Raw genomic sequence first — 12,059 nt, forward strand, 5'->3', positions numbered from 1 at the left:
CATGGTATTTGTCCCATAGTATTTTGGCCATAGGTTTCACCTAAATATAACCCATTTTTTGAGTGTTCGTAAATATAAGGTGACTTATGGAGTAAATATAAAAAAAAATGTTTTATTTGTTTACCATACCTCTAGTTTATTTATATTTTTATTAATTTACCATACCTCTTTTACAAATATGGTATTTGGCCCATAGGATTCACTTAAATAAAACCTCTTTCTTGAGCCTTCATAAATAGAATGAGGTTATGGACTAAATATAAAAAGAGGTTTTATTTATCTACGATACATCTAGTTTATTTATATTTTTATTTATTTACCATACCTTTTGAGTAAGTACAAAAAGACGTTTTATTTATTTACCATACCTCCACTTTACTTATATTTTTATTTGTTTACACCCTTACATGTATATAAGGTGACTTATGGAGTAAATATAAAAAATGTTTTATTTATTTATCATACCTCTCATTTATTTATATTTTTATTAATTTACCATACCTCTTTTATAAATATGGTATTTGGCCCATAGGATTCACTTAAATAAAACCTATTCTTGAAAATGGGCGAATGGATTCACTTAAAGAAAACCTATTCTTGAAAATGGGCGAATGGAAGGTTGTAAGTCCTAATTTCAAGGGCTAAATTTACCTTTTTTACCCTCTCCCTTAAAATAAGGTGGGCTATTTGAGGTGATTTGTAAAAATGTACTATGATACAAAATATTCGCCCACTAAAAATTTAAAACCCCTTAATTTCGCCAAAGGGCGAACATTCGCCCCTAAAATTATCCTTGATCATTAGGTCGTTAGGTGTCTTGGTACTAGCACATGTTTGCAGTTGTATTTTACTCAGCGGTTTTGGTCGTTCAATCAGGGTTTTCAAAATAGTATCAGAGCAATCGGGGAAATGTTCTTGTGGGTTTTGCTTCTATTCTTTGAATTTGGAGCAGTCTGAAACTATTCCTTGTAAACAATCTTGAGCTCAGTTTTCAGGGATATTCTCATTGTACTGGATATTCTGTTTTCTGAGATTTTTCACCCAGCTGAAAGACACACTTGAGATCCGCGATTTTTATAAGAACAGCCTCAAAATTACAGATTGGGAAATGCAAACTATCTCCTGGTCATCTGTGTTGGAAAAGACCGTTCAATTTCAAAGCATTCAGCGACTCTGTGTTGTCAAAGATCTTTCAGCTCATGATGTTATAATGCGTATCATGCGCAAAGACAATTTCTTAATCAGGATGTAGAACAAGGGTGTGTTTGCCATGTCTATTCCTCGGTGGGTTCTTGGTGCAGGTCCTATGGTTCATAAAGCAAATGGCACCGAGAATTGCCTGATGTTGACAAAGACTCTGGAATGGACTAAAGCAGACCAGCAGAAAAAGAACAGCCTGAGCTGGTTGTCTTGAACATGCAAATGGATGGGGAGCTAGATTGGAGTGAAATGGAGTTCTTGATTAAGTGGAAAGGACAGTCATATACGCACTGTCAATGGCAATCTCTGTCTGAGCTTCAACATCTGAATGGTTTCAAAAAGGTGTTAAACTATATGAGGAAGGTGGAGGAGGAACGAAACCATAGGCGGGCGCTTTCACGAGAAGAGGCAGAGGTCCATGATGTCAGCAAGGAAATGGAGCGAGAGCTTCTCACTCAATATAGACAGGTTGAGAGGGTCTTTGCAGACAGAACAACAAAGATTGATTCTGACAATGAGGTCCAGGAATATCTAGTTAAGTGGAAGGGGCTCTCATTTGCTGAAGCAACCTGGGAGAAGGACATAGACATTGCTTTTGCTCAAAGATGCTATTGATGAATATAAGAGTCGTGAAGCTGCGATGACAATTCAAGGAAAGACGGTTGATGCCCAAAGAAAGAAAGGCAAAGCAAGTTTGCGTAGACTTGATGAACAACCTGAATGGTTTAAAGGAGGCACACTTCATGATTACCAATTAGAAGGGTTGAAGTTTCTTGTGAACAGCTGGAGGAATGATACAAATGTTATTCTTGCAGATGAAATGGGCCTTGGAAAAACTGTGCAATCTGTGTCAATGCTCGGGTTTTTACAGAATGTGCAGAAGATACACGGTCTTTTCCTTGTAGTTGTACCCTTGTCAACATTAACAAACTGGGCAAAAGAACTCCGCAAATGGCTGCCTGACATGAATGTTGTTGTTTATGTAGGCAATCGTGCAAGTAGAGAGGTTTGGTAATGATTTCAATTCATCACAACCGCCGGCAGTAGCATAAGGAAGACTGTGCTTTTGAAATTACACAGCAGTTTCGTAGCGCGCTACGAAACTGCTGTAGCTGCATGTTACAATTCAGTTGATCAATTATGATTGACAAAGCGGCAAATCTTTTTGAAAGTTTTTTTCATCACACAGGTACATGAAAACGGTGGACAGCACATCAAGGACGTGGCAGTCTGCTCTATTTTGGGTAATTAAAGGATAAAGGACATGCTTCTTTGGATTCGAACATTTTGAGGTAAACCAAAGATCAGTAAAACATGGATAATTTCCTATGTTTCAGGACAATGGAAAACGTGTGACATTGAAGACCAACATGGAGCATTAAACACCCATCTCAGCCAAACTGAAAGAGAACCAGATGTCATAGAAAGGAATCATCTTAATTATAGTCATCATGCATGTAATATGGAGTTAGAGTCATAGTTGATTTAGATCTCTAAAAACTCCAGTCAACACTTTGTTGTATTTATTAAGTAGTTAGAGTTTAAGAGTTGTCAGTAATAGAAGTAGTTTTCGAATTCCCCTCATGCTGGAGGAGGAATCTCGATCAGTTAGAATAAGAGCTCTATATATAGCTGAAACAGCAATGTAATCAGGGTTGGGAAAATTTTATGGAAAAGCTGGTATTTGGCCTATGTAAGACTCATTTTCAGTAATACATGCTTGACTTTACTTCTCAGGATTCATGAAGGATTTTTTATGTTCAGAATATGTGATGTTGTCCTTTTCTTAATTTTTACAGTGGTATGGATGTATAATCACTCAGAATTCACTGAATGTGCTCTGACTTCTTGTATACATTTATAAACTGTGTGGTCCCATATGAGTTTATGTTCTGAATGTTTAAATGCTGAATGCCCTGACTTCCATGTAGGGTTGAGTTCATTGTTATATTGAGGTGTTTTTGACTCCATAAGCCCAATGGATAGTTTTGTTTAATGTGTTTCCACCATTCATATTTTTCACAGTTGTTCTATAAGAGTTAGCCATCTTATCTTTAATCAAAATCATTAATCCATCAAGAGAGAGCCCTCTCAGGTTGAGGAGGCTAAGCCTCAGCCTAAAGTAGGTTGAAATAGTTACTTAGAGTCAACCTGACTAGCAGCCTATCAGGATCTGATTTTGAGATAACACTAACCATAGGAAACTTCAATAGTGTAAAGTGAGTTGGAGACTAGCACAATTAATGTGCCAACAAACATAATTCAATGCATGCCCTTGATATGGTATATGCCACAACCAACCTCAATATCATACATTAGAATTCAAATTCCATGTGTTATACTTCACACACTTTAATGTGATGCTTTAAACACATTCAAACTTAAACACATTCAAACTCATACGATATGACTTGCATCTTTTATGTAATTCCATTACAAGGTTTGTTCCTATGGTTATACCATAGCGCCATACAACTATAAATTATCATGACACTTTACCACCAATACACACCATCTTGACCTATAATCATATAACATACCCTTTCATGTAATCAAAATATTTTCAACATATTGTCTGCCATATATATATATTATTATATATTTCTTTGCTTGCCTTATAATTGGCCTTATAACATATATGATCAATATACTTGCAACATTGACCTTTTTCGACGTAATGTATGTGTCAAACCATTATGTGTATGTACACCAACTATATACAAGTTTAAAATTTAACTCATATTTGAAACTTACAATCGTGTAACAACACCCACAGACAATCTTCATAACACAATAAACATTCATATAAAGTCATGTTAATCATTCATAATACTTTAACTAGTGGGACCCCACCTACTTTAGCTTAACAATAACACAAATATGTTAAGCTTTGAAATATTTTTCAAGTTTCAATACAAACGAGCCATATATGGGTCAACGCATGGAAAATCCACAAGGTAGCATACTCTTAGTAGGCTAGAACTCATAATATCCCATCTAAAAAGTTTAAAATTATGCAAGATTGGCCTTTCACAATGTTGAGTATTTCTTTCAATAAAAATGTCTAAAGCAAAAAAAAATTAAGTCAAAACTCAATGTATGCCAAAATAATTCTCATGGAGACGAAGCAAGTGAAACAAGAATATTGAGAAGGACTTAAACAATCAAGCTTCAATAATATATTACTCTAATAAGTTAACAGTGATTTTAACCGTTATTTGACAAAATAACTCAATGAACACAATAGGTAATTTCATTCAAATTTTTTGGTTGTGTTTGTGTATATCAAATTGAATTACTAATAAACATGCAAATTAACTTGACTACTCCATATACAAAATATTATTTGAAGGAAAATAAGATTTAAAAAAAATAAAAAATAAATAGAAATAACAAAAAAAAATATAAATTAAATCTAAATACATAGAAAAATATTTTAAGATTTATTTTTCAATTTACTTTTGGTTCAACTTAATGTTTCATATGTGAACCATTTGTAGTATAAGAGAATAATTTATCATCTTCATATATAAGAATATATGAATTATTACTAATGAAAGATGTTATTTTATAAGCTCTTACGCACATTTTCTGAAACTTTGTATGCTTGCTTTTATCTACATGAGCAGAATCCCACAATAAAACCTTTTTGCCAACTAAAAAACAATAGTATTTAAACGTTTATCAAAATACTTCTTAGTTGTTCGATTCGTGCAATTTAAATTCTCTGATGAATAATTTCTATGTTCCTCTAAAGCCAAGAGGGAAATAATTCTCTAAAGTATATTTGTTGAATTCAATTCTTCAGCGTGTAATGTCAATCCTAAAGATGTGAATTCACGTTCAACAGGAATATGGCCTCTTGCCAATAATGTAATTGAAAAGGTGTAAGACATATATTGGTCTTAGTGGTTGTTAAATCTACCCATAACCAAATGCTAAAAGATCATCCATTGTAGGGCTTATTATTAACAATTTTCTTTAATATATTTTTATGTGTGGAATCATCCTTCCAACTTCCTTTAAGGTAATAAGTTGATGAGGTAACATGTTTCGCTCCATATTTGTTGCAAATTGAGTCAACTTAACAGACATGAAATCTAGTCCATTAGCAAATATGATCTCTATTGGTAAACCAAATCTAGAGAAAATATTTGATTCAAATAAAGCAAATTTGTTCTTGAAATTTTGCATCAGCGATGAAATTATGAGAAATAAAATTATTTTAAATGACATAATATACATATTTATTTCTTCAAAATATTAGTATATATTATTATAATATGCATTGATGCTTTAATCTTCCATACACCCCAGTCCTTAGAATATAATATACACATTGGTGCTTAGTAACAACAAATGGCATCAGCATTTCATCACAAATGTTAGAAATTTCACATCCTTCTAACACACACGGTAATACAAGCATTGGTGTATAAAAATTATATGAGCACCAGTGTGCCATGAAATAAAAAGAACGACCTAGTGTGTAATAATTATACCAGCATCAATGCATCTTTAAATAAAAATAAGTTACAAGTTCATAATGAATAAATGAGCCTTAGTGCTTCTAAATTTATGTACCGCCCCAAGGTGTTTCTATTAAGAGTTCACTAATGTGTGTTACAATAATGAGCATCGAAAAAGAAAACCTTAGCAAAAACCTTCAACCACCCAAAAAAAATTAGTTATAGTGAACATATATTAAAACTTATGCTACGAATGACGAAGGTTGTAGCTGAGTTGTTTTGAAATTTTTTCCTAATCTTATAATACTAAAAACCTCTTTTGCAAGGTGTATTCCTTAGAGTGCATTCACACATAGATTCATTATAAAACAAAAAAGTAATCAATGAGCCAGCGCATGGATCATTTCATCAAATTGTCCCAAGTTGGAGCCTTATTTTTTAGTAGCCATATGAATAATTTAGATTTTGGAGGGAAAATTAATTTCCAAAGCTTATTCCCCCACCAAGGAGATCAGAAAGAACATTTGATGCAGAAAGGATTTGGCACCTGAATTTTGGAGCATAGAATCCACTTGGCTTGGGGTCCATATAAGACTATCTTCGGAATTAGAGATGGAGACATTTGAGAATTTTAAACCTCAAATATATAAAGACCACGCTTCTTCACTCTCTCCCTCAAGTTGTAAGTTCTCTTCAAAAATCCATTCATGTTGACTAGAGAGGGTAATAGTAATTGTTATCCAATCTAAAGTGTTCCATCCTTCTTCATTTAATATGAGAATGAGAGGATCCAAGAGATTATGTGAGTGTTGGCTGCCTATCCAAGGGTCTCTACCAATTTGTATGTGTGCATCGTTTCTAACCTTCCAACAAAGGAAGTCGTCAATTAAGGGGAAATATTTGATGATTTCTTTCCATATTATGGAGCCATTGTTTTTACATTTTTTGTGGTTCTAATTCAATCCAATATGGGGAGTGGGTTGGTGTCCTTCTATTGTGTAACATGTGCCCATGGACCTATTTCTTGAATGATCTTCCACACTACTTTTGCAGTAATATCTTTAGAAAACTAAATGAGATTTTTTAAGCCTCACCCTTCTTGGGCTTTAGGAATGACTGTGGCCTTCCATGCAGTGGGAGAAAAGGTATTTTTTTCCTCTTTTCCCAACCAAATAAATCTACTAATTATATGTTTTAGTTTCTAGATGATGCTAAGAGGGATCCAAGTTAACAAAACCCAAAGAATTGGGAAGGCTTCCAAGACTGATGTACACAAAATGAGGCTCCCTGCCCTAGATAGCCATTTGTTACACCAAGTAAAGACTATTTTTTTTCTGCATTTTCTTATTCTTATCTCCAATCGAATTTTTTATAACTAATGGGTTTTAAGTGAATCTCGGGTATTTGAATCCTGATTCCAACAATGTGATAGAGGTAGGGAATATGTCCTCCAAAATATATTTATCCCTGTCTAATATCCCTCGTCCAAAAATGAATGAATTTCATAATTTATTGTCATTCTTGTAGCTTCAAAAATAGATTTAGTAGATATTTTAAGGCATGGATATGTGATGTGTTCCCTTTAGATAAGATAAAAATATTATCTACAAACAGTATATGTTAAAGGATGCAATTTTGAGAGATAATAATCCCTATAACACCCTCCTCCCACATCTACCCAAGTAACCGACTAACTGGGGTAAACATATGACGAGAAATTACTATGATATTATTTGACCTCATAAGTCACATTAAGGAAGTGGAACTGATGGAAACACACCATACAGGCTCTTAGGAACCATCCCAACCTCTCAAGTAACCAACCCCTGAGTCTCTCTGAGTTCTTAAACCAATTAACCCTTGGACGCTCCCATGATATGTGTATGCCAACATCTAGAAGGCTTCGGAGGCTCCCACAGCATGGTATGCCAGCGTTCAGGGACTATTTTTATCAATTTTGTGCCAGCATCCCTGGAATTCTAGCCACTTTTTCAGGCCCAGGTCACTGCCCATAATTCAATGATACCTTCATAACATAAAGGTAACAATGGAATCATGATACAAATGCAATTACTTAAACAAACCCTTGATTGGACCCCTACTAGCCATGACAGGCATTTTGTCAAACATATCACAAATATGTAATCTACATGTGTAAACAATATATCTAAGCATAGGGATCTCATACTTATCTGAGAGTTGTTAAGAAGCATTGATGCCTTAACGCATTAGTTGCAGTTCCATCCATTAGGCCATAGATACATTGTTCATTCATTTACAAGTGAAAACATGATGAGATCCATGCATAGCTACTGCCATAATACATGTTCATAACCAGCATAATAGCAATAGAAATATGAAGGAAACAACAACCATGTATACCTCAAATAAACCAGTATAATACTCATGAAATAACCTCATAGTAATGATGCAAAGGCCAACTAGTTGTGGGACTTCCATGAACCACCCAACCGTAGACATGGTTAAGCCAAATCTCTCTTCAACCAGTCACCCCGTGCCATATTCCAAGCATGAATATGGGATCTCATAAAACACATCAATCAAAACCATCCAGGGCTTCTAGAGGCCAAACCACCTCAACCCATCAAACAGTGATTCCACCTCACGGTCGGGCATCACAAAACCATCATTAGATTGGTCTCTACCCAAGCCTTCCATGGCTCTAGAGTGTTTGTTCCAACCAAGGCTCCATGAATAGTAACTCAACCCATAGTTGTTGTCGGTATCCAGAGCATTTTTGAAACCAAGGCTCCAGGACTAACAACTCAACCCACCAAGGGCTCCAAAGTGTTTTTCCAACTAAGGCTCCAGGACTAGTAACTCAACCCAAGTTTTTATAGGGCTTTAGAGCATTTTTCCAACCAAAGCTCTAGGAACTAGTAACTCAACCCAAGCTAAAGGAATCATGAGAACCAACCTAGAAAAAAAAAAGCAAAACAAAACAAAAACCACAACACCATGGCTATCCAAGAAATCGCAAGGCTAGCCAAATCTCCTGTCAATCTACGTAATCCTCCATGCCAATGATATATCATAACCAAGAAACCACATGCATGTTCCATGCATGCCGAAACTAGTGAGAAAAATATACATGTAACTTAGTACCTGCAAGCAAAACTTGATGTAGTTGTTGATCCCAATGTCCTCTTATGCTTTCCTTCTCTTCCTTTTCCTTCTTTCTTCAAAACTCCAGGTATGCCACACTCTCCAAGAGTGCTACAAGAAAACTCTAAGTGTCCAAGAGTATGAGAGAGAATAGAGAGAGCTCCAACACTAAACTGACAAAAAGTCTTGCCAACTGATCCTCAGAAGCCTTTTTATTAATGAGGCCTCTATTTTCTTCAATTTCCAATATTTTCCTTATTTTTCCTCCTTACATGAAACCTGTGACCTTTCACCTTCTTTTTCTCCTAATTTCCCTTATTTTCATAAATAAATGTTTCAAAATGCCATTTTTCCTTTCCAAAGCCTTGTACATTTCCTTTGCTAATTTCCTTTAGCCATAATAACTAAAATGAACACCCACTAGGATTTTTTTCCCACTATTCAATACGTGTCCCATGACCATGGTATTATATACGTTTTTACATGGATTTTTAACCAGAGTTGTTACAGTTTCCAGTTTCCTCCCCCTTGGGGGAACACCGTCCTCGATTTTCAATGACACTTATAACCAGCAAGACCATTGAAAACAAAACATACTACCCATGGAGATTTATAACATAGCTCGTTGCAGTATTTACAATGACCATCTGCTAAAACATGACAAACATATTGTTTACTAGAGCTTTATAACACAACTCATTATAGTATTTACAATAATAACCACATATACACACATACACATTTGCTTCACCCAACAAATAATCATACTGTCTATGGAGATTTATAAATCCAGCTCGATGCAGTATTTACAATGATATACACATGCACATTTTCTCAACCAGCAAATAAACGGATATGATGCCTGCATCTGCAACAAGGGAATCTAGAGGCTTACACCTCTAATGTCCACCGCTATAATCCTAAGCCATTTTTCCTCTCAGTGAACAGTTACCAACTCATTTTTTTAGGGCACACTCCTAATGTGCATTTGATTCCATCTAGAAATGTTAATGACCAAAACAAATATATCCTCACCCTTCCCTTCTCTTCTACACAGTCCCTTGGGCAATTTGGTCACCCCCTTTCATGTAGTCACACACCTTCCAAGTTCTGTTGGCACCCCCATCCTGGGAAGTCCATCCCTCGGCAAGGTTTCCTCGCATCGGAAGGGCCAAAAACCAAGGCATATACTTGCCTCAAAACCGTCATATCAGTGATAGCATGCTCATGGAAATTAATGGAAATTATTGGGTACCAGTGTCCCACAATGGCCCTGCTCCTGAGTGGTTTACTAGCATATTGCTACCTATTTAAATTCCTTTCATTGACGTTGCTAATTATTGCAGTTGGTTTCGACTACCAAACCGGGCATTTCATGTTTTTTTGTACCAAGCACATAATTTCCATTAGATTCAAAATAAATTGAATAAATTCAAATCATACCTCATTGGTGGCCGTCAACAAGGTACACTTGCAATTATGTTCGCTTCTTGTCACAATAAGTCAAACTAGCACCTTTGACCAAATCATCATGTATAAACGTATCACATTTGATTAGCATAAAAAACAACCATAAATAATAAATCACATGTAACCATCATAAACCAGAATCATAAATCACATGCATAATAAAACTGAAATAAAATATTGATACTTATCCTTTAATCAATCCTTAGCTTCTAGGTTTGTCCTTATTCTGTACGAACTCTGGGTTGGTTTCCACACTCGACAAACACCTAATGCCTTCTCCTCAACCATGTACACATACACATAGTGTGCATCACACAAATACAACCACGCACAGCATACAACACCATGCAATACATGAACCTACACCTGACATACAACACATACACCTACACCCTGTAAACAACACAACACAACACATACACCTACATCTAATTTAGACCACCACACAATACATACACTTACACCCAATGTACAACACAATACATATACATACACAAAGTACAACAAAATGAATACACATACCACGACTACACAATGCACATACATAGTACTGCATGCCTGCAAGACAACATGTACGATATGCACACAATACCACATGTACATCAGTGCCATATGTACAACATGTACAAGTACCACTTGTACACAACACCACCTACAAAAAGTGTGCATAGCATCACATGTACACAAAACCACCTGCACAACATGTACACAACGCCACATGTACATCGTAACACCTGTACAACATGTACATAATGCTAGATGTACATAGCACCACATGCACATGTACACAACACCATATGCACAAGATGTACACAACACAACTTGCACACAGCACCACATGTACACGGCACCATATGCTCACAGCACCACTTATATAATCATGCACATGACACCATATGTACATAGCACCACATGTACAACATTCACACAACACCATATGTACATAGCACTACATATACAACATGTACATAGCACCCTCTGTACACAGAACTGCATATCCAACATGCGCACAGCACCATATGCACATAACACCGCATATCCATCATCCACACAGTACAATATGTACACAGCATCACATATCCAACATGTACATAACACCATATATACCAAACATTGCATATGAAATATTCACACAACACTATTTGTGCCACCTTGTACCACTATGTACATAACATTGCATAAACAACATGTACACATATTATATATACACAACACTACATGCACACAACATCACAGATGCAACATATACAACATATGCACAACAGTAGTAATGCACATCCAAAACCATATTGTCTTTACCAGCAACCTTGCTTTCAGTGTCTCTCTGCCATCCATGCTTATCCTAGCATCCCACAGACCACACTGCTTTCATTTTTTTGATGTATCCCTCAGTGTAGACTATCCATAACATAAACACAATATAATCACATAATATCAACTCATAACAACATGATATCGGCCTCATATATTTGTCATGACTACTCTTCCACTTGATTCCTCATAAACTAGGAACCTCTTCATGTCATTCACATGCGTAAGCAATCATTTCTCCACAAGAATGATTCCTAACGACCATGTCAGACAACAATATACATACATGCATATAAATATTAGCATTAAACAATCTATCAGACAATGACATACATATATATACATATAAATATTATCATTAATAATCATGATCTATGATGACCCTGCTAGACATGACATATATACATACATACATACATACATGTATACACATATAGACATGAGAATAATCATGATCACAACATAATTACTAGATAACATAAG

General features: G+C 35.5%; 1 pseudogene; it reads left to right on the forward strand.

The window, feature by feature from the left end:
- The first annotated feature begins 1,840 nt into the window (after positions 1 to 1,840).
- Positions 1,841 to 2,215, forward strand: LOC149251554 (protein CHROMATIN REMODELING 5 pseudogene; annotated as a pseudogene).
- The last annotated feature ends 9,844 nt before the right edge of the window (positions 2,216 to 12,059 follow it).

The sequence above is a fragment of the Pinus tabuliformis genome, chromosome 7 (genome assembly GCF_031772625.1).
Source record: "Pinus tabuliformis cultivar Carrire ecotype Pingquan chromosome 7, CPIR1, whole genome shotgun sequence".
Lineage (NCBI taxonomy): Eukaryota > Viridiplantae > Streptophyta > Pinopsida > Pinales > Pinaceae > Pinus > Pinus tabuliformis.